Raw genomic sequence first — 24,996 nt, forward strand, 5'->3', positions numbered from 1 at the left:
GGAGAATAAAACTGGGAAGTGGAAGGCTGAGTCAGAGAGACACTGCCATCCGCCACGATGAGAAACAGCTTGTGAAGATGCCGGTAAGCCACGAGCCATGTGGCAAGGTATCGATTAATGGAAATGGATTAATTTAAGCTGTAAGAACAGTTAGCAAGAAGCCTGCCATGGCCATACAGTTTGTAACCAATATAAGTCTCTGTGTTTACTTGGTCGGGTCTGAGGCTGTGGGACTGGCAGGTGATAGAGATTTGTCCTGACTGTGGGCCAGGCAGGAAAACTCAAGCAACAGGATGGAGCCAAGTTTCGGACCCCTGGGACTTGGTTTCAGGACTGGAAGCTGTATGTACTAAAACTAAGCACGTGGGGGGTGGGGGTGGGGGGGGGGCGCGGCGACACTGACTATGACATTTCAACACAAGCCTGAGGAAGTAAAACTTTGGAAGACACAGCTGCCTCCAATCAAAACCTGGGGGATAATCAACACATCTCCTCAGCTGGACAAGCCCTCTTCACCATGGATCCAAGATGTAGATTGTAATATAACACTTTTTTTTTCTTGAAGTACTTTGGATATAATAACCCATTCATTCCCTTCTGGTCTGAAAGCTTTCTGCTAAGAAATATGCCAATAGTCTAGTGAAGGAGCTTTTGTATGTGAAAAATTCTCTGCTTTTGATTTTTGACATCTCTTGTTTATAAAGGTAAGGACTTGGGGTTCATAGGCCAAATCTCAAGATTTCATAAATGTCGGTGTATATTCCATCTATATGTATATCCTTTCCCCAGCAGGTTGCTCAGCTTTCTATTACTATGGCAAATACCTGAGATAATCATCTTAAAAACAGAAAAGTGGCTGGGCGGTGGTGGCGCACGCCTTTAATCCCAGCACTCGGGAGGCAGAGCCAGGAGGATCTCTGTGAGTTCGAGGCCAGCCTGGGCTACCAAGTGAGTTCCAGGAAAAGGCGCAAAGCTACACAGAGAAACCCTGTCTCAAAAAACCAAAAAAAAAAAAAAAAAAAAAAAAAAAAAGAAAAATTTCATTTTCCTCTCAAAATAAAGATTTCAGTGTATGACCTATGTGCCCTTTGTATATCATGGTGTGTAGCATGAATCTTAAAGGTACTTATTAATAAAATCAAACCTGAGGCCAATTATTGGGGTGAATGCTGGAAGATCAGAGAAGAGAACAAGCCACAGCTACCTCACCTTGCCAGTTCCTCAGCTGATCCTGTTTCCTCAGACTGGAAGCTTCTGAGTCCTCATCCAAATGAATCTCAGCTGAACTGTACTGCTCAAAGCCTAAAAGCTTAACCAGCAAATTGCTTCTAGTTCCTGGTCTTCACGCCTTATATACCTTTCTGCTTTCTGCCATCACTCCCTGGGATTAAAGGCTCACTTTCTGGGATTAAAGGTGTGTGTCACCATGCCTGGCTGTTTCCAATGTGGCCTTGAACTCACAGAGATCCAGATGGATCTCTGCCTTTGGAATCCTAGGATTAAAGGCGTGAGTGCCACCATTTTCTAGCCTCTGTCTCTAGTGGCTGTTCTGTTCTCTGACCCCAGGTAAGTTTATTAGGGTGTACAATATTTTGGGGAACACAAACCTACCACAATGGTGAGTCAGGATAAAGGTTCTAGTCATGATATGAGAGAGAAGTAAAGCAGAGAAAGAAAAGATCAGAGTCCCCATGGGCATGCACTCGATGTCCTAAATAGTCCCACTGCATCTTACCTCATGTTTGCATACTTCACGATAGTATCATGCTGGACACATAGACTTGGGGGATGTGTTAGTCAGACTGTTACTACAACGACAAACGCCTCACAGAAAAAACTTGAGGTTATTGAAGGCATACTTCGGCCCATGGTTTCAGTCCATTGCCTTTGTCCCACTGATTCTGGCCCTATGGGGAGGCCCAACAGCAGCCGAAACATGGCAGAGGGTGTGTAGCTTAGGATTGACTGGTAGCAGAGAAAGAAGGGACCATGGATAACCTTTAAAGGTACATCCCAGGGATCTACTTCCCCAGGGTTATACTAGGCTTCAGGTCCTAGTGTATTTTTATCACTTGCTCAAACAACATCACCAGCTGGGGACTGAAGATTCAGTCCACAAGCCTGTGGGAGACCCTTCACATTCAAACTGTAACAGGGGATCTGTGGGAGACATTTCACATTCAAACCCTAACAGGAGACATTCCTGTTCTAAATGGTCGCATCTATGTTTGAGAAGTGTTCAGCCATAGTTTCTGTGAGTATGCTTTTTCTTCAAACCTGAGGCCAATTATTGGGGTGAATGCTGGAAGATCAGAGAAGCAGAACAAGCCTGTGAGTATGCATTAGTTGCTAGTATCTTTGACTCCTGCTCAGTTTTCTTCCCTCCTTTTCCTTTGCTGCTCTGACCGACACCAGTCTTTATGTTCACCCATCCTTTCTTCTGCCTGCTCCAGTCTGCTGTGATGTGCCTGCAGTGACTTTTCCATTTAGTTTCTGTGTTCTTCTCCTCTGTTTCTTTTGGATGTCTATTTAGTATAGCAAAGAATATGTGCTTATATTTTCTGTCTCTCTGTAAGAATCCTTGTCATGTCCATACATCAGTCATGCAGTAATGTCTTTAAGAAAGGTTGAATTATAAAGGGAATTGAGAAGGTTGACAAGCAAGAAATCACTCTATTTCACAAGAACAAAAAGGCATAGAACCTGAAAAGCTAGTGCCAGTTACCATATATGTTTTCTTTCATATATACATATTGAGAACTTCATATATCACAAGTAAACCTTGTCTACATCATTTCTACTCCTTCCTGCCCTCGCCTACTCCCTCTTGGATTCATGACTCCCCCCTTCTCTCTCTCTCTCTCTCTCTCTCTCTCTCTCTCTCTCTCTCTCTCTCTCACACACACACACACACACACACACACACACACACACATACAACTGACACAATTTAGTGCTGCTCATATGTACACTGTTTTGGGGCTGACTGTTGTGAGGTAGAGACTCAGAACATGCAGCATGACCAGAGTCCAAAATGAGAGTCTGTATGAAGCCAGTGACTGCCTGGAGAGAAACAAACTTCTCACACAGAGGCCCCAAATGCATTTTAAAGGGAGCTTTTAAAAGGGAAAGAACACAGAAAAACTGTAACCTGATGGGCAGTTGCAGGGGAAGTAAAGCAAGCAAGCAGTTTAACAGAAGCTAAAAACATGCAGTTAGCTGTGACTCTGAGTTTCTAGAACAGGATTGGGTACTTTTTCATGGTGGTTAGGCAAGGAAAGGGAGGGTGTCAGTTTTAGGTTAAACTAAAGATGGCTCCATCTGAGACAAGATGGAGGAGCCTTTGCCTCATCACACTGACCACTTGGGGTTGGCCTATCAAGAGGCTCATCAGTTGGAAAAATTGATTCTCGATTCTCCCCCTTTAGGACTCATTGAATGCCTGAAGTTCTTCATATAGGGGTGGGGCCTTGTGACATTTCCCACATCCATGTTGATGTGTTAGCTGGTATGGTCATTATGAAGGTCTTGTTTAAGGCAACTATGTTGTTGGTGTTTCATATGTGTAGCTTCCATGTTGTGTCTAGAAAATACCATCTCACATCAGCATTCTGGTCTTCTGGTCCTTCTGAAATGTTCCCCGAGCCTTAGGTGACGGTGTTGTGCTGTAGATGGCTAGCTGGAGGCAGGGAAGCTTTCTCAAAAGTGGGACATAGAAAGCTTTTATGATCTGGACAGCTCTTCCTTCAGAAATTCATCTCTTCCTTGGTTTTCTTCTATCTTTCTTTTTCTTTTTTTTTTTTTTTTTTGGTTTTTCGAGACAGGGTTTCTCTGTGTAGCTTTGCGCCTTTCCTGGAACTCACTTGGTAGTCCAGGCTGGCCTCGAACTCACAGAGATCCGCCTGGCTCTGCCTCCCGAGTGCTGGGATTAAAGGCGTGCGCCACCACCGCCCGGCTTATCTTTCTTTTTCAAAGAAAAAAATATTCTATCCCTGCTGAATGGCTGCTATGTTAGTTACTTTTTCATTCGTGAAAGTATACCTGAGAAAACAACTCAAAACAGGGCAGATTTGGGGTTCAGTCCGTGGTCAGTTGATTCCATCTACTTTAGACCCTGGTGGGGCAGAGCAGCATGCTGGAAGCATGAGCTGGTGTAAAGATGCTCATCTCATAATGCTCAGGAACCAGGGACAATCAGAGCACTGGGTCAGGAACCGCATACCCTTCAGAAGCATCCTCAGGAAGCCATACATCCAGTCAGATCCCACTTCAACAGTGGCAGTCCTTCCAAAGCTCTGCTGAATTATGACCCCATCAGAGGACTTTGATTAGATCAAAGTCATCACAATCCAGTCACTTCCTAACCTCTGAGTATTGTACTCAGTATCAAGTCTTCAACATATGAATTCTTTGACTATTTTATTTCTGAAGCACATTGACACAATGAGGATTCTAGCCCTAGCTGCATGGAGCTCAGAGGAGCTTAGAGATGGTGATAGGAAGGGTGCACGACTGTCAGTGTAATTTTTTTTTTAATTCTGACTTGTGAACCAATCAAGAATGACTTAAGTAATACAAGCTTTATCTAAATACATGGATCAAACTGAATTCTAATTCGACTAATCTGAAGCTAAACTATGGTGTTTGGACACATAGCTAAAACACCAACACACTTGTACTTGGTAGGTAGCGCCTATGAGAACACTAGCCTATTGTCATTGATCTCAATACTCTTAACTCTGTTAACCCTACACTAATTCCTACCCCCTGACCATACAGACATCCTCTGAGGAAATATGAACAATGAGCATGGATTTTTGTTTGTTTGCCTACAAGTCCTGACCTGGGATTCCAAGCTGGCCTCATCCATTTTTTTTTTTTTTAATATCGCTGTGTCTGTTACCTTTGTCTGGAATTCCTGGTGGTGGGTAGAAAGGTAAAGCAGGATGAAGAGGTGCTAGGAGCAGAGATGAGTGTTCTTCAAACTGGAAAATTGGAACTACAAGGCAGTGGGCATAATCCAACAGTTAAAGACAGTGGAATTAAACTATAATTTATTCAGTACCCATCATGCTCACTATATTCCAAATGTCAAGGATTCATTCTTTTACATTGTTTCTATTTTACATCCTGAAATTGTCCGAAGCATTGATGATTGTGTCATTATAAATTTCCTGAAAAGTCATGACGTTCTTACAAATTATTCATTTGTTCAATAGGCTATTGAACAAATTATTATATAGGCTATTATAGTCTTTTATAAATCCTTTTGTCCATTATTTGTACTAATGACTTACACATTTAACTATATTTTTAGCTTGCAGTTTATTAAATCTTAAACACTTAAAATGAGGTTGAAAATTGCTTGAGATAATCTATTTCAAATGAATCTAGTGGTTCAAACACCACAGCAAAAAATGCAAATCCAGTTGAGTCCACTTAGAATTTCCAGGGAGTTCCATTGCCGTGGTTCAAAATTGTCCTCTATTATTGCTTCACGACTTAAAAAAAAAATATTTATTTATTAATTTAGGTGGGGACCATACCATAGCCAGAGCGTGGAAGTCTGAGGATAGGTTTCAGGAGTCCGTGTTCTCCACCCGCTGTTAGGGTCCTGGGGCTTGAACTCAGACTGTCAGGTTAGTCCCCTAAATCACTGAGCCAACTCATCAGCCCCACTTCACAACAACTTCTGCCCATATTTCAGAACCATGTTTTCCTTAGTCACTCAAGTAATAAAGCGAGAGTAAGAATGAAAAATCACACGCCTATGCCAACACACGCAGAATTTCACAACGTACTTTGCTAATGATTGCCAAACATGTCCCAAGACTTTTTTTAGTCTGGCCTCCTTCCTTCCTCTTCCCTCCCCTCCTTCTCTTCCCTTTCATTCCTTGCCCATCTTGTTTCATCTCTTCCCCCTTCTCCTTCTCTCTCCTCCCTCCTCTCTTCCCTTCCATCTCCTCCCCCCTCCCATAGTGCTCTGTTCTATTGCTCTTATTCTCTCTCTCTCTAGAGCACAGCTATGGACGTATCAACAGGTTGTCTACGTTTGAGGCCACAGCCCTAGTTTAAAGACACATTAACCAGGAACAGATATTTATTTTCTTTGTGCTTACAGAATGCGTGTGCATTAATATTTAAAGTTTCATTTTAACACTGTGATTTACCAGGCGATAGTAATGATAATGTTGGGGCTAGATGGCATCTTGTGTTTATTAAAATACTTGACTGTGTTTTAATATCATATTATTATAGAACACGAGTATTATTACTTTTATTAGACTCATTGAAATGGGTAAGAACATTCTAGAAACAGCTGAGCTTTCAGTGCCTACCATGTAGCAAATTGACAGGTCCAATTTAAGAGATAAAGAGGGTAGGCTGGGTATGGTGACAGCACTTGGGAGGCAGAGGCAGGAGAATCTCTGGAGTTCAAGGCTAGCCTGATCTAGATAGTGAATTCCAGGCTAGCCAGGGCTACACTGTGATGGTCTGTCTTAGAGAAAGGCAGTGGGGGTGGTGTGAGGGGAATCATGTTTGTCAAGTTGATATGGCAAACCAGTGACAAGATCAGAATTCAAGCAATCTACCTCCAGAGCCAGCTGTGTGCCACTAAACCATGCCTAGGAGCAATCATAAAAAATAATAATAGTAAATAACCCAGGGACCATTTATTCTGGTTCTCTTTAAGAATCACTAGATAGCTCCTAGGTATACTGGTAAAATTAATGTTGCAAGATACCACAGGAGAGAGGCCTTTAGGTTCCAATCTTCAAATATTTGCTTTTACCAACCAGACAGGCTTGTGGGCTGCTATTAAAATATCATCATCCAGCATCCTTCTGATTGGTTAGTTTTTTATTTTACTCTGCCCAAATGATCTGAGTGTTCTGATCTCGGAGACAGCAACATCTTCTAATAAATTAGCAGAATGGAATTTATCTGTACGTGTCTTGGCCCTAGTAGCCAGCCACACCCGACCCACCCCTAACCATCCCAGCTGATATAAAGAGGGAGTCAAAGCATTAACCTCCCCTCCACCACTCACTCAGGACTCCTGCCTCTTCCCATTGGCTCCCTGCACTTGGAGCAAGCCATTGTACCTTGGGATGGAGAGCCTGCAAGACGCCAAGTCATCCAGAAACAAAAAAACAAAGTCTTAAAAATAATCGTATTTTTTTTAAAACCCCTAATGTGGTTATGATGATGAGCCACACAGATAGGGAGTTCAGATACCCAGAGACTCAGGGAGCTAGACCAAAGCTAACCTTTTGATTCCTGGCTCCGTGCTGACCCCTGGTGGTGGACCGCCAACAGCTCTGGTTCCAAACCAACCCCCATGACAATGTCCTCCCTTCCTTTCAGTTCTACCCAAGAAGGAATAAAATGATAAACTGATTTATAGAACAAGCTAGAAGTTAGGTCTTGATCATGTCTAGTCTGCTCTCCATTCTAGCGCTTCCAAATATTGTGTGTATACACCTTGCCTTATAAACATTCTAAAGACTATGTCAGTGACACTGCACATATCTATTTGGTATCTACAAGGTGAAAAAAAAAAGGATACAGTAACACACTATTTGTAGGGGTACCATAAAATCTTAGAATTCTGCTTTTGTATATTATTTTGCTTACACCTTTTATTAACTCTCACACTTGTGAGAAGGCACAAGTACAGACATTAAAACTCTGCCACGTGGAACTGTTGCTCCTCTTTAGCAGTGGTTCTCAACCTTCCTGATGCTGTGATCTCTTAATATAGCCCCTCATGTTGTGGGAACCCCCAACTGTAAACTTATTTCATTGCTACTTCATAAACATAAATTAGCTACTGCTACAAATCATAATATAAATATCTGATATGCAGATGGTCTTAGGCAACCCCTGTGAAAGAGTCATTCAACCCCCCCCCAAAGGGGTTGCGATCCACAGGTTGAGAACCATAGCTTTAGAGCATTTCAAAGACATGCACTGTACTTGAATACATTCTTCTCATTTTCCCCTGACATGCTCCTCATAACGATGCAAGGCTCACCTGATGTCGAGTGGGTTGGCTACTCTTGATTCGAAGTTTCAGAGGTGAAGGTCCAAAAATTTCATATGCCTAGGCACATATATACACCTATCCATATACATGCTTAGAAATTGTTCCTTGATTACTATTTTCTACTAACTTTTATAGGTATGAAAGTGGGGGGACATTTGATTAAAGCAACTTCCTTATGACAGCCACCTTTATCTGTGTGAGATACATATAAGACCTACAGATTTTGCCTGAAGTGGTAGAGATTACCAAACCCATGTGTACCATACATGTTCTTCTGATAATGCTTAATTTGCAAATTAAGCACAGTAACCAACTACCACAACAGTTAATAACAAAACAGACCAATATCAGAATATAAAATCACAACAGTTATGTGGCTTCCTGTCCTGTAGACCAGGGGTAACTGAAACTATGGAAGGCCCACCCAACCACAAATAAGGTAGGCTGCCACCACAATTCAGGCTAAAGGTGAAAGCGATCTTAGAAACCATCTTTCTAACTTCACAAGCCAAGAATGCGGGCTCAGCAATTTATTTCTTACATTTATCATAAGAGGTGGAAGGTTCTGGTCCTTCATGACTGCGAAACCCGAGCTTGATTTAATTTTAATGGGACATTTGCTACCCCAGTACATTGCAAGAGAAAACAGCAGTTCTAGAAAGTCCGACACCTGATTGCAGTCTCCAGTCTCTGTTCCCACATGTTCCCACAACAGGTGGAGCAGATGGTGCCAGTCTCCTGAACTCTGAGCTTGGCTTTTTTTTTTTTTTTTTTTTTTTTTTTTTTGTCAAGAGACAAAAAGCAAGAGCTTTGGTGAACGTGTTTTTCTTCCCAGAGGCCACAGGGCTTTAGTTCTGGCTTCCTTCCCAATGGTCTGTTGAGAGGCTGGTGAATGTTTAGATGTTTGTGCTGTCTTCAGGGTAGAGAAGAAAGAATAGATACAGACTCTGTGGGGCTGCTCTGGGATCCCTTGAGATATATGTGGATTCTGTGCATCCTTCCTTCCTTCCTTCCTTCCTTCCTTCCTTCCTTCCTTCCTTCCTTCCTTCCTTCCTTCCTTTCTCCCCCGCCAGTGTCTTTCTTTCATTAACCCACTGAAACATGAACCCTCTTCTTTAGAAGTAAAGATATCTATGAAATGGGAGCTGGGACTTTGTTTGCCAAATCTCCAGACTGTGCTAGGTGATATGGAAGATATGTAACGAGAGGACTCCAGTTTAGCATGGTAGGGAAATGCAGTCACTTGCTTTCATATTGTCAAAACTATGGAGGAAGTACAATTGGAAGTTGATTGAAAGGACAGATGAAATGTGGGCAGTTAGGGTCCCTGACTATGAGTCTAAACAGTGCCTTGCATTACTTCAAATATCCCAATGGCTTTGATGATGCCAGTGAAGGCAACCATCTGTTTCTCATTTTTATCGCTTGTAAATAAGAGCTGGGATGCTCCAAGAAAGTCTTCTCATAGGCAGAACAATACTTAGTGGCATTCATGAAATTTTAGCAGTTAAAACCTCTCCCCAGGAGGTCAAAGAGTATTTCTCAAAGTGCTTTCTGGATTTAGAAAATCATCTCAAGTCTTTTTGTTTTTAATTAACTCGAGTTGTTAGATGTCCTTTCTCATCTGAAGGGGACCTGGGTTCATAAGCACCATCCTTTCTTCTTTGTGGAGCATTAAACAGAAGAGTCATCCTTCACCTATGTTAGACTCCACTCGTTCTGTACAGTTCACTCCTGTATCCTGGCCCTCTCCACCCTTTCCTGAATTTCCTCACTCACAGCATTATTTCCCACTTCTCATCCATCCTCTCCATTGTGCGTGTCTGCCCTTGGACATTTCTATTGTTTGACATGATCCTGAAACACTTGTTCTCTGTGCCTCTGTAGACTTTGCTCTTAAAGCAACTCCTTCCATCTCACCCTCTCATCTTCAACGTCTTCTGTTCAGTCGAAGTCAATTAAAAAGTTATTCTGCTCTTTTTTTACTTCCTCCTTTCCCAGACCCTAGACCTGGTGTCTGTTTTCCCAGTCTGCTGAAATTCCTTGGGCCTTGAAGTTGAGTTGGCGGAAGGGTCGGAAAGTAGACATGGGGTCCAACAGATGTGAATTTGCCTTGATCCACCTCTGGAAGCTGTGTGGTCTTAGCAGTGTGTTCACGTTTTCTCAGTGTTGACTTCCTCAGTTGGCAACATGAGTTATTGTGAGGACAAATATGATAAAAACACATTTTGAAGCCTGGCCTTCGTCGTTGTAAAATAATTGTTATTAATATGATGCAATTTGATGTTTCGATACCCATGTTCACTAGAAAGCAATGAGTCAGGTTAATTATCATTCTCTCACTTCAAATATTTATCATCTCCTTGTGGTAAAAATTTTGACTTTCTTCTCTTCTAACCATTTTGAAATCTGCAGCACATTATTAACTATAATCACCTTGCTTTGGAATAGATCTGACTGTACCCATTGAACAAATGCCTCTTGGTAATCATTATTATTATTTGCTGTCACCAATGGCTATTGTTTTAGTCTATTTGTGCTTCTATAACAAAACACCCAAGGCTGAACAATTTATGAACACCAACTGTGGACTTTCAAATACTATTTTCTCCTGGTTTCCTCCCATCTTTTGACCATTCCTCTGCATCTGGTTTCTCATGGACTATAGCTAAAATACTCTGTTCGGTCATTCTGCATGCCTGTGTTACTTAAGATTAGGTTTAGCTAAAGCCTCCCCAAACAAGGGTTTCAATAAGAAAAAGAATTGTTTTCATCTCAAAGTCCAGATGTGGACAGATCAATGCTAATAGGACAACTGTGCTTCACAAAGCATGTCAGGTCCATAATCTAATTCTAGTGTGGTCCTTCCTCTTTTCAGCTTCCATCTCTAATGTCATTTGTGGCTTAAGCACATCCATCAGGTCCACATTCCCACAGGAAGGGAGAAAGGTGAAGACAAAAGATCAAACATGACCTCTAGCTGGTTTTGATTGGTCAAGACTTAGTCATAGGGCCACCCTTGGCTTTCTGGGGGAGTGAGACATGCAGCTTACCTGAGTTAAAAAGGTGAGGATGCTACTGTGGAAGCAGATGAACTCACAGACTGCCATGCTATGCCACAACTCACCCAAATATTATCCACTGTGGTGGTTTGAAAAAAAAAAATGCCCTCCAAAGGGAGTGGCACTATTGGGAAGTGTGATCTTGTTGGAGTAAGTATGCCACTTTGGGGGTGGACTTTGAGGTCTCCTATGCTCAAGTTACACCCAGTGAGACAGACCACTTCCTGTTGCCTGTGAGTCAAGAGGTAAGAATTCTTAGCTCCTTCTCTAGCACCATGTCTGCCTGCATGCTGCCTTGCATCCCACCATAACAAAAGACTAAACCTCTCAACTGTAAACAAGCCCCAATTAAATGTTTTCCTTTATAAGAGCTGCTGTGGTAATGGTGTCTCTTCACAGCAAGAGACACCCTAACTAAGACATCTACTTTACTACATATAGCATTTACTCAACTATCTCCAAAAATATGTATTAGCTTTCTAGGGATGCCATAAGCTGGATGGCTTAAAACACAGATACTTATTGTCTCACATTTTGGTATAGTATATATTATATACTGTATATATGTTCACATGTATATGCATACATAAGTTCACATAGTGTATATGCATATATGTCCTTCCTTCGTTGGTTTGTATATGGAATTCTCTACAGAATAGTCTGATAGATAGAATACATATGAATTTGATCTGGCTCCCTTAGGGCTGTAATAAAAATTTCAGTATAGATTTGGGGGCCATGGCATCTCTCATGTTTTCAGTTCAGAACTGTGCTCTGTTGTGGTGTCATCTAGTCATGTGTCTTCTCATGTGCTGTCTGATGTCTTCAGTGTCTCAGACACCACACCCATACTTATGGGATTCTTCAGCATATTTCTACCATCATATAATTCATTTTTTTTAAAAAAGAAATCTTCAGTTGATAAAGTATCAAAGGACACTTACACATTTATCATAATTTGATGTCAAAATCACTAGTTGAAGAAACCTTTTTTGAGACTATAAGTTCTCCTTGCGTGGGGCTCTGAAATACGGTCAACAGACTCAGTGATGGTTTCTAGTTCTCATCACTTCCTGAATTGTATTAGGCATCAGAGTCTGCTTGCAGGAAGGACCACCTAGAACCCTGCCTGGTTCTAGAGTAAATGGGATATGGACTTGGTGGCACCAGACTGGCCTGCGTCCTTCTCTCTGTACTATGCTGTCATGCTCTCACACCACAGAGCTTTCACTACACAGTGAACCTGGGTGCTATCAGCATTTCTTCCTAGTCCTCCCCATGCACCTAAATACACACTTTCTCTGGTCTTAGGTTAACAAGAAAACAAACAAAAAGTATTGCCCAAGGGTGTGTTTGCATTATCTCAACAGAAGTCAGCACACAAGAAATCGAGTCCAGTGTGGACAATACTCTTGGGAATCTAGTTTTTCCCAGAAGAGCATCCCTGAGCTGATTGGTGGTGGTAACTACCTAACATTTTTTTTTTCCGTGTGTATAGGTATTTTGCGTGCATGTATGCATGTGTACCATCTGTGTGCAGTGCCCAAGGAGGCCAGCAGAGGGCACTGCATCCATTCAGACGAGAGTTACAGACTGTTGTGAGCCACTATGTGGGTACTAGAAATTGAACCCCAGTATTCTGAAAGAGCAGCCAGCGTTCTTAACCATGGAGCCATTTCTCCAACTCCTTTCAAGTATTTTTAATCAAATGACAATTTATTTTTTAATTATTTCTTTTATTTTTTTAAAACTATAATATAATTAAATCATTATTTTATAAGTGGAGGGAGACACATTTCAGGTACAGGTGACACATTGGGACCATACTCATTTGCTACAAGAGCATACATACTGTCAAGTACTTACACATGTTTCTTAAGAGAATCTAGCCACTGTGTGCAAAGAACACTTTAGACTCAGCCTGGTTTACCATTAACTGTTTAGTTCCGAGGTGTAAAAACACAATACTTTGGGTCCATCAACATGGGTCATCCATGAAAGGAAATGCGATTCCATCTGAGTTTCCTAGCCTGGTTGCTACCGATGGGAGAAGAGGTCTCAGAAACTATCAAGTGTACCATTGGAAACTCTGAGTCTTCCACCCTCGGCTGCTCCTCGCAGCTGCTCTGAAGGTTACAGAGGCAGTTGCTTACACAGCTGTTAGCGCAGAGGGTGATCCAGGCACAGCTCCAGTCTTCATGCTGTCTGTTAATCCTTAGCAGATGCCTTGGAAGCCTGAAGAGAGGTGTCTGTCTTATGGGGCAGAACCTCAGTTCCCATCACTCTCAGCCACTGGGGCTGCTGACTCCCGCCTGCCTTCCTGAATCACAGATCTCTGCACGTGTGAGATAGAACGTCAATCTCATGTTTAGATTTGAGCTGGGATCCCCGTTCCTTCCTTCTCACACGCTGGGCTCTGCTAATGTTCTCACATCACCCTCCCCTTAGCAATATTTCAATTTCAGAATTCCCTTAACGTGAAAAAATAAATTCTGGCATGCCATAATTTCTTTTAATAGTTTTGTTTACATTGGGGGACCACAATTCAATTTGTCAAATGTTATTGCTGGAGATATAACAAGAAAAAGATGGATTCGTTGGCTGTCATTTCAGACCAGCGGCACATTTAGCTGGATCACAATGACAAGCATATGAGAAGTGGACTGGGTTTTAGAAAGACAAGAAAATTGTCTACAAAACAACCCACCATTGCAGGGCTCTTAAATGTAATGGCTTTATTGACATCATTTGATATAAGGTAAACAGTGTGTAAACACTACTTTATTCTGCCACAACCAAGAAAATACGAATGACTCAAGCTATTTATTTCAGTGTTTATAATGTCAGGCATGTGCTAGCCATGACGGTGTAAAAGTAAATGAGACTGACATTGTCCCTGATATGATGGCGCTCACTGCTTAGTACCAGAGATGTTCAATATTTATTTCACCAACTCAACAAATTGCAATTCTCCAGAATGCAATGAAGAACATAAACAAGACGAGATGGATGGGTGGGAACCAGCCCTCCACTGACCAATTCATGCACACATTTTTTTTTTTATTGAACACACATGATACGTTTTATACATCATGGTAGAGAATTCTTAAATAATTAATAATAGTAATAATTGCAAACATTTTAAGTGTTAAGTGCAGACACTGCACAATGCATTTTTTGTATAGTCTGATCTATTGTTCCATTTTTTGCTTTTGTCTTGCTGTTTTTGGAGACAGGATTTCACGAGGCAGCCTTGGTTGGGTTCACCATGTGGATCAGCCCCACCCACCTCAAGCTTGCAGCAAACTTCTTGCCCCTGGATCCTGAATGCTGAGGTAGCAGGCACGTGCCACCACACCTGGCTAATCTCACATACTCTACAACACAACGAAGTACCTTGGATTTACAAATTTGCCTAGTTTTTAATGATGGTACTCTATGATTTTGGCCCCTAATTTTGGGCAATCAAAAACATGGTATTTGTGTGGAGAGGAGAGCAGATTTTATACAATATCTTAGAAAATGCCCAGGAATACATCATTAAACATTAAGTTTGAGGGTTATAGAGTAGCAACTACTTTAAACATATGGACCTTGGGAAATGTAATTGAGAGAGGTCTGACAGAAGCTGTATGTGGTTTATTCATCTAAAATCAGGCTAACTATCCTTTTTATTAGGCATCCTATGGGGCTTGCCAACGTGACTGTCACATTGCCCTTTCAATATAAATGGTATATTTGGGGTTAAAGTCCTTGGAAGCTTCCTCAGAGCCTCTGAACTACTACTCCTTCATATCTGGTGGCTGCTTGTGCTGGGGTCCCTTCGGTTCTGGGATTCTGGACTTGGAATAAAGGCCTCAATGCAGAGCACAGACCACACAGTTCTGATCAACTGTGCAGGGATAGAAGGGCCTGGGTAGTTACATCCTCTTGGAGTCAATCATGGAGACAGCTGTAATGCCTGTGAACCGCAACAATGGTCAGCATGGCATATTAACCCTAAGGGTGCAACCATGGCATGAATACCGTGGTGGTAACCAAAAGTTCTCTAATCCTGTTCAACAAGAGGGAAATCACGGCTGGTCCTGGAAACCTAACCAACTAACCAGGGTTAGTGAGGTCGTGGATCTTAGAGGAGAACCTACAACTGCCAGTTTACTAAAGCAACATAGTCCCTAAACACTCTAAATATTTATATAAACTTATACCCACAGGAAAGTACCATCTCATGCCTCATCAAGGAAACTTCTCTCTGCAGGAGATACAGACCCTTACAGAAAACCTCAGCCGATTAAAATGCAGACAATTGATGGTGGGATGTCCAGCTCCAGCTAACATATCTACAACGCAGCTCGAACCCTAAGGCTCAGGGAACACTGTGGAAGAGGGGTGGAGAAAGGATAAGATCCAGAGGAACAGGAAGTTTGCCAAGAAGCTATAGCCATGAAGCCTCACCAACACGGCCGCCAGATCAAGACCCGAATAAGGATAGAGATGCTAATATGGAAAGCTCAGGAGGCCTCAACCCCAAAGAACTAAAGGCAACCAAGGAATGCTGGGAGAGGGAGAAATAGTCTTTCCCAAGGAAGAGCACACCAACTGGTTATCTGATACTAAATGGTCAGCCCTGAGAAAATTGATATACAAATAACATCATATATGGACTAAGCAGACCTCTCTCCCTCCCCCCCTTTCTCTCATGCACATGTGTGTGCACAACAACAATGAAAAAAAAGCAACCATGAATTTGAGAGAGAGCAAAGGGAGATGGGCTGAGTACATGGGAAGGGTTGGAGGGAGAAAAAAGAAGAGGGAAATGATGTAATTATACTATAATTAAAAAAAAATTAGAAAGCACTGGCTGCTCTTCCAGAGGACCCACATTTACTTCCCAGCATGCACATGGCAGCTCACAACCAACTGTAACTACAGTTCCAGGGGATCAGATGCCCTCTGCTGGCCTCTGCAGTCGTCAGACACAAAAGTGGTGTACAAACATACATGCGGGCAGAATACCCACACACATTAAAAAAAGATAGAATTTTGTGGATCACACTTATAGTACTATGGACAGTTTTGAATGTATTTCATTCAATTGTAATATATTAAAATGAATGGACATGTTGCCTTCTGAAATGCAAAAGTGATTTTAGAAGGAGGTAATCTATGAAGTCCTAAGAGAGTATGCCGCAAAGCATCACTTTGAGCATGCCAGGTTCCTCCTGGGATTCTCACTTGTTCGGAGTAATTAGGTTGACACTGTTGAGAAACACTGCGAGTCTATGTATCATTCAATGTGTTTGTACTGAGTGAGTAACACGTACTATTTCTGGACTTCTCCTTATGTCTATGTTTGGGGGTGGGCAAGATAATTGTTTTTCAAAGTCAGACTGTTTTTTGGTTTGAAAAGAAGTATTTTTGGTGAACCTTTTGGTTTACAAAGCTGAGTAAGTCTTAGAGACTAGTCTGGAGGTAAAAGGGGAAGTGAGTCTCCCCTCAGTGTTAGCCGCTGGTATTCTGTGTGGGTTGGAGGTGAAATGGGCCTGGGTAGGCAGTTGGTATTCTGGGTAAATTGTCAGCTCTTGTAGATTCTCATAGGACTTTGTGGCTTAAGGAGAGGTTGGACAAAAGCCAGAGTCTCTTGTGGACAGACAATGATTCTAGAAACACAGGACTCATGTGGGAGCTGTGGAGAAGACTGCACACAGAAGACCCTGGATAGGCATTGGGTGATGGAATGAGAGGACAGAGACTTGGAGTCCCCAAAGGCTTTTCTTTTCTCCGCTGGAAATCTGTGCTCTTAAGTATTCCACTGTCCTTGGGGAATGCAGTTCTGTGCTGGGATAAGGCATACCCGAAGGCTTCCAACCGCCGGAAGGGATGGAGGAACTTTGGAGAGTAGCAGTCTGGAATGAGGGAATGACCAATAGTGGAAGACAGCAAGCACTTTTTGGCTGTTCTCAGAAGTTCAGTGACTTCTGGATTCCTTGAGGCCCTGGCGTTTCCACTGGCCACTTTGGATTTATGGGATTATGTCATCATAGAAAAGAGAGGAACGTTGGAATATAGGTTATGGGTCCACAGATGGTGTTATAAAGGAGGATGTGGCTCATTTCTGATAGAGTGCAAGGAATAAAGAAAAACATAGCAGAGATATCAGTGTACTTTCTCTGAGGAGGAAGCAGGGTATGCAGGAGGAGTGTGTGTGTGTGTGTGTGTGTGTGTGTGTGTGTGTGTGTGTGTGTTGCTGGGGACTGAACCCAGGGGCTTGAACATGTTACACGAGCACTCTACCAATGAGTTATCTCTTCATCCTTTCTCTTCTACTTCTTGAGACAATGTCTTCTGTGTAGCCTAGGCTGGTCTTGAACTCATGGCAACCTTCCTGTCTTGGCATCCCAAGTGCTGGGTTGGATTTTTAAAAGATGCCTTATAGACTGAACATTATGGATCAAGCAGACAGGAGGAGTAAAAAGAGCAGCAAGTAGGAAGGTTTTTTTGGGGGGGGGGGGTATCACAACACTCTTCAAGATCAAGGACTTCGTTCTAGACCTAGAAGGAACATTTAGAAAGACGAATCTGGCCACCTCACCCATCAACAGGAGGCATGCCAGTGGTGTCCCCGCCGTTTGTAAAACAGAAAGTTCTTAGCTTGTTTGATGGAGCTGCTGAAGCTGGCGACACCCAATGTTAGCTCTGCCCTGCGCTCTTCCCTCCTAGTCATTCTTGGTGTTCATGGATTCAGGTTTTAATCTTCATGTTGTTGCATCTGGGCCTTCAAGTGAAGCTTGTCATTCGCTGTCCACTCTTCCCTCTCTTCTTCAACACACCTCCTAAGTATCAGATGGACTATCGCTGGTTCATCAGGATCACCTCCCCCAGCCCTGAAGCTGAGGGGATGTCCCCGGAAAGCATATGCTCTGTAGCACACTGTGATTCCTGTTTGTTGAGCCAAGCACCATTCCATCCATGGGTGATACACAGTGACAGCAAGGAACACAGATTTTTGCCCCCGGGAGTTCAGTAGAGGAGAGAAGACTTGATCTTTACTTCTCAGTCTGGGAATCAGATCGCCATAAGACAGACTAGAGAAAGTTCAAGAGGGAAAACAATGTGTTTAATGTTAAGTTTCACTCGACCTGGGGCCTGCCTGAGGAAGTGAAGACCCCGAGTGGCAAAGACTTAATGTGTTTCTACTGGATTGAACAAAGATGGGTAATTGTGGAGAAATAACCAAAAACACACGGGGAACTGAAAGTAGGTAAACATTATTTTAACGAAGTCCATTTGCTCAGAATTCTTTAGGTCTCAACTTCCCGTCCTTTGTGAGAAGAATGTATCTTTCCTTCGGCTATAGGGAGGGCAGGTCTCATATGGAACTATGGGGATTTCATCTCTTGTGTTGAAGCAAAAGGAGGAAGTAGGCTCTTTATTGAACCTGCTACTTTTACAAGATCTTTAACCCCAAATAACCAATATTTCAGAATGGCACGTTTTGGGCTGGAGCATTCCAAATGCCTTCAGCTCATATTCATCCCATTTGGAATGACATGCTTGTTGTTTATACCATCTGTTGACTCAGGTCTGTAGGGGCAGAGAACATGTCTGTCTTGTTTAGCACTTTTTACCCCAGCATGTAGTATTGATGGATCCCCTTGAGATGATTAGTAAAATGAATGAAGAGTTCCAACATGCAAAATTCCTTGGGGTTGTTATGTCTATAATCTGGAGGTCTTAAAATGCCTCCACAGATATTTTAGGCATGGTTGATGGCATAAAACTATGCATCAAAGCTCTAACACTTGTTCAGAATTATGATTGATATTAAAAAGTGCCTAGTTAGGGGGGCAAACTTCAGCCTGTCTAAGCCAGATATTGATTCCAAACACTTAAAACGAATTTGATGTTGACAGGAGCAGTATAGATCAAGAGGAAAACCACCACAGCCCTAGCAGCTTGTCAGAAGCTGTGGCGGGTCTCCATCAATTCTTGTTGTAGAAGCCATTTTAAAAGCATACCTGTCTCGGAGACAGTCTGTGCTTGTAGGATGCTCGGAATCGATGAGTGTATCTACTGTTGTGAAATAATAGAACTAAATGGGGAAATGGGTTTGCTCTCAAAATGTGCTCCTTTGCAAACTAGTTTTCAACTACAAATAAATGCTGGATCTGAAAGAGAAGTGTGAGTGAATAAAATCTCTTCAGATGGTAAATTTCTCGAGGATAACTCTTTATCACACTCACCATTGGCTCCTCTGAACTGAGGGATCCTGGCAATAACCAATTATCCAGAAGTATCATTTATTTCTTTTTTTTCCTGAATAAGTAATACAGCCTCTTGAGTGGAAAGTAAAAGTCACTTAATTTGTTTAATTTACTTACCAAAGAGATGGTAAATAATTGGCATAAAGTTTCTATTTTTATAGATTATTTTTGATATTGTCAACCTAGCTAGAAAGAGCAGTCAGCCAAAATCAAAACAAAACAATTAGATCAGATTATAATACACATTTATGACTTACCTAGGCTCACAAGAGAGTCAATAACAAACGCAACAACAATAAACACAATAAACAGCACTAAACACATAATAAAGTAAAAAACATAGAAGAGACACCAGAGAAGAAGACATTAAGAAAACACTTGAGAACAGTCATAGCAATTTAACATTATACTCAGCTCTGAGTATTGGCTCACACCAAGAGGGAAAGATGAGGGCAAGACTGAGGTGGGGGGTGAGTTCGAGGACCCTGCAGGGTGATGGGGAAGGCCAGATCTTGGGGGAACCTTTGCTACACTCTTGCTTCTGTCTTAGCCCACAAAGCCCTTCTTTTTTAGGCTTTGGCATTTCAGGGTCATTGCAAGCTACTCCATTGGAGGAAAGTTCTGTTTAGAGAAACACAGCTTGTAGGTTTGTGTGTTTACTGAAGAAGCCTTCTGCTTTAGAAGCTTTTGCTTTACTGTGACCATGTATCCAAGAGAATGGCTTAAGGAAGAAAGGGTTCATTTAGGCTCATGTTTCAGGGGATTCGGTCCACCACCGCCAAGCTCCATTGTTTCTGGGTCTTTGCTGAGGCAGAGCATCATGGAAATAGCTGGAACGTGTGACAGAGGATACTCATCTCGTGATAGACACGAGGCAGGGAGAGACGGGCAAGAAGGGCAGAGTCAAGACATGCCCTGTGCCCTACTTCCTCCAGTGAGATCTCACCTTAAAGTTTTCAGGACTTTCTCTGAGAGTGCTACCAACTGAGGACTGAGTGTTTGAAACATGAGCTCCAGGGAACATCTCATATTCAAACCATGACACCTTCCCTGACCATCCTAATTGAAAATGCATCCTTTGCCCTGACCCAGCATCCGTGATCCGCTTTCCTTGATGTGTTTTTCTCATCAGGACTCACAACATCTAACTTACCATATACTATACATAATTTATTGTACTCTTATGTATGTCTCCTGGGTGATATTAGGGAACAGCATCCTTGAAAGGGGTGGTTTGAGGACACAATAAAAAATATTAACACAGGTGTGGGCGGGAGTTTTAGTTGCCACTGCAGGTTGGTACAGCACCTTGGAGAAGGCCACTGTGGTGGCAATGGTGAATGGGGAGTTAGTGCCCATACCTGGCCCTAGCAGTTTCTAGAGTGGAGGGCTATCTAGAGGATGGACTACCTAGGGAGAAGGGGTCACCTTTATGTCTCTACGAGCAAACATTTCAACCATGCTCTCACTCTCTGAGCTTGCATATGCAGAAGCTGGAGCCTGGAGGAAAGTGTGCATTGTGCTCTTGTCCTACAGATAGGTCTGTAGGGAGCGTGTGGGGTGGACAAAGCTGGAAGCTGACGGGTGACCAGATGGTGCACACACAAGCTACGTCACCCACTGTATTTGTTATCATGCCCCCCTACCAATGGGAGTTGCAACAGAGGGCTGGAACTGTGACTGCTTCTTCCTCCCTTGTGTCCCTTGAGGGCTGCTTGAATGATGGAATTATTAGTGATCTCAAAATGAGTTTAAAGCTTTTACTATCATAAGTGCCACAATTAGTTATGGATGATTTGTCACATGTCGCCCTAGGAGATACTTCCAATGTTGGTTTCTTTTTCTCCTTTATTTATATGGCTAATGATAGATGTGTAACACTCAAAATATATATAACACATATATACAAACTATGTGTGAGCATATGTGTGTAAAGCCCCCAGATAATATATTTAAAATGATCATATCAACTCTTTTGAAACGGTCTTCCGCTAGATTTTGGTTAACCACAATTCAAAGAATTTATGCACAGACATGTTTTATATATTAGCATAATTCAAACACTCAGATCATCTTTATGTCAGGTGTATCCCGTGTTATTAGGAACAGAATTGCATAAGCTCCATACATTTTATTTTTGTTTTGAGATTTTATTTAGTTTTATTTTCGGTAGGTGGGTGTTATCTGCATGTGTGTCTGTGCGCCATGTATATACAGGGCCCATGGAGGCCAGAAGACAGCATCAGTTAGGCTATCCTCTGTCTCTGGAGTTACAGAGGGTTGTGAGCCACTGTGTGGGTGTGGGAACTGAATATGGGACCCTTGGAAGAACAGCCAGTGCTCCTAGCCACCGAGCCATCCCGCCAGTCTCCAAGCCCCATATATTTGAATACAGAGGTAATGCTAGTATTAAATGTCAAGTACATTTATATGACTAACCTTGTTAATAAATAAAGTTGCCCGGGGGTCAGAGCTATTAGCAAGCCATAGGAAAGCAGGGCAGTGGTGGCATATGCTTGTAATCCCAGCACTTGGTAGGCAGAGCTGGGTAAGTCTCTGTGTGTTCAGGGATACAGCCAGTATTGGATACACATGCCTTTAATTTCAATACTAATCACAGAAAACCTGGAGGCCTATACAGACAGGCCGTGAGGAGGTGGTCATGTGGTTGGGTTTACAACCAATGAGAAGGCAGAACAGGAACTCTATATAAAGACTTTAACACAGGGGTAGCTCTGGTTCAGAGAGGTAGGACCACTGCAGGAGGAAGGGTAAGGTTTTAGCTCTTAGCTCTGACCTCTTGGCTTTCTTCTTTGCATTGGTTCTGTGTTTCTTATTTAATAAGAAGGTTGGTTACATCTACATAACCTGGTAAAGATGTAGCAGAGACTACTGCCTTAAATACCTGCTAGTACAAAAACAAACAAACAAACCCCAAACAACAACAACAATAACAAACTAAAGTAAAACAAAACAAGAGAGATCTCATTTGGTCTCTGATGTGCTGTAAAAGAAGTGACTCGGTACAGTGTCCTCCACTGACAGATGTGAGGCTCCAGCAGAGGGCTGTCACTACCTGTGCTACCCCACGGGCTGGGCAGGGTTGGGATCCTCCTCAACCCAAGGGCTGGGCTGGGGTTGAGATCTGCTTCTTTAGATATTGGGGTCACACAATTTGAAAATGACAAAGACCAGGAGCGACACCCACTTGACTTACTTCAGGAAATCTCTAGGAAGCAACGACATCTGTCAGTGTCAGAGGAACTGAATGCGGCATGGCGGGCACTGCTGAGGGAATGCAAGGTCCTTGGCCCCATCATAATCTCACGGAGAGTCCTGAGATGTGTGTTCCACAAGCAGCTCTCTCCGTCTCTAAGTCATCTTGGGGATGTCATTATGGGTCTCTGTCAATGTCGCCGTGGCAGATTGTATTACTCTAGATTGTATCATTGTTACAATGATACAAAAGGCTTTTCTTTTACTAGCGGTTGACCTTGGATGAAGATTTCTCCCTCCATTGGTTGCTGTCTCGAGAGGCCATACAGCTTGCCCTGTTGAGAATATGAGGAAGATGCTCTACAAATGAGCTCCTGTTTTGCCCTGATTCATGTGTCTTGCCCTCAGCGGGTGGCCCTGCTAGTCTGGATCTTAGAGTGGACACAACATACCATTCCAAGATGTGGGCCACAATTTAATATGAATGGAGAATAAGCATTTTTTTTTGTATAAGACATTGCTATTTGGTGGTCGCTCATTACTGCAGCATGACTTCACTTACCCTGATTAATTAATTAACAAAGAAATTACTATATATCTTAACCTCCACACCTGTCTACTGAATTGCCGAAGACAGCGGTTATGGCGAGCAAGTGGTGAGAATGGAAAGCTCCCTGGGCCCAGTTATCACACCATGAAGGCTGATGAAGAGAAGCAGGTGCTGTCGGATGAGTGGGCCATTAGTAAGATGCAATCATTGCCTGCCTGGAAACAGGCTGAACCTGAGTGTGGTGGGAGCCGAACTAGGCCTATCACTTCATATGCTGTGTCAGGCTCACGCTGGCCTTTTGGATTTCCTGAGTGGTACCTTGGAAGGTGGTCGATGAGGGAATTGTTACAGCACTCTGCGCCCCCAAATATGGAAACTATTGGCATGTCTGGACAGGAAGTGCTGCCTTGGAGCTGCTCCTGGAACTGGTTCTTCAGAACACACACTGGACTCTGCAGGAGGCAGAAGTTGCATTAGAAACTGTCAAGCACAGGACACACAGGCTAGCATTAATGGGTGAGCTCAGTCCTCTCTGGAGCTGAAGCGTCCTCTCATTCTCCCATTCTGCGGTCACTCCACCTAGGAGACATATAAATCATAGCCAATGACCTAATGAAATAATAAAGTTTGTCTGAGTTTTGACAGCAGAAAATAATAGAGGACCTCAAATTCAGAGAGAAAGAGAAATGGGAGGCTTTTAAAATTTGCTTTCTCGCCAGAATAGAGGACGTCTAGAGATAGACAAAAAGTTACATCTATAAGTTGTCGGTTTTCTGAAAGTCCCCACAAATCTATGACACTAAAGAAGCTCCAGAAAGGAGTGGGGTGAGGTGGGATTGTTTGTATGTTGACATTGTACTATGCTCAATGGTCTCTGGCATGAAGTTAATTACTGGCTATCAAGCATTTTCCCCTTCCTTTTTGCATGATGACATGTGTAAGGAGCGGGCTGCACAGCAAGGCAGGTCTGAGTTTGAATCTCAGCCCTATGACATTGCCTGGGTACTTACTTTCACTGAGTCCATTTTTTCAATCGTGCCCTGGGCAATTAAATGAAACAATGCATTATAGCACTTGGCTCAGTGCCTGATGCAGCTCGATCCTTATTCATTTCCTTCTGTAATCTCCTAGGAATGTGGAAAGATGAGTGGGGATTTGGGCTGCTGGTGCACTGCGCTCCCGCTATATGGACTAGGAAGTGCATATGGTAATCACAATGAAGAGAGAGAGAACACGGGGTCTTTATGTGTCTGTATAGGTCATTTGCTTGCTCTGCTCAGCCCAGGGCTCTGCTCTAAATATCTACCTTAAATTTCTACATGGTCAGTGGCTGCATGTAAGGTATTTCGATGACATCTTTTTTCACTAGGATCTGGTAGTGGGACTAGTTGACATCCATTGAATGTGATAAGCAATTGAGCTCCTGTTCCAGGCTCAGGGAAATTAAATACCTTGGCAATGTCGCAGGGCAGAGATTCAAACTCAGACCCACCTTCCTGTGCAGCACGCTCCTTACACATGTCACCATGCAAAAAGTGAGGGGAAAAATGCTTGATAGTCAGTAATTAATTTCATTGCAGAGATCATTGAGCATAACACAATGTCAACATATAAACAATCCCACCTCACCCCACTCTTTTCTGGAACTTCTTTAGTGTCACAGATTTGTAAGGACTTTGAGAAAACTGACAACTTATGGATGGTTTATTTGGACCTGTCTCTGCTCCGTACTCACTCGTCTTTCCACTTAACATAATAAATAGAATGGCTATTTTTGTCCTCCATTCTGCCCTTTTTCTAGATACCCATTGCTTCATCAATGATTTTTTTCCCCTATTTGTTGTCATCTCATTT

This window comes from Peromyscus eremicus, chromosome 20, assembly GCF_949786415.1.
Source record: "Peromyscus eremicus chromosome 20, PerEre_H2_v1, whole genome shotgun sequence".
Classification (NCBI taxonomy): domain Eukaryota; kingdom Metazoa; phylum Chordata; class Mammalia; order Rodentia; family Cricetidae; genus Peromyscus; species Peromyscus eremicus.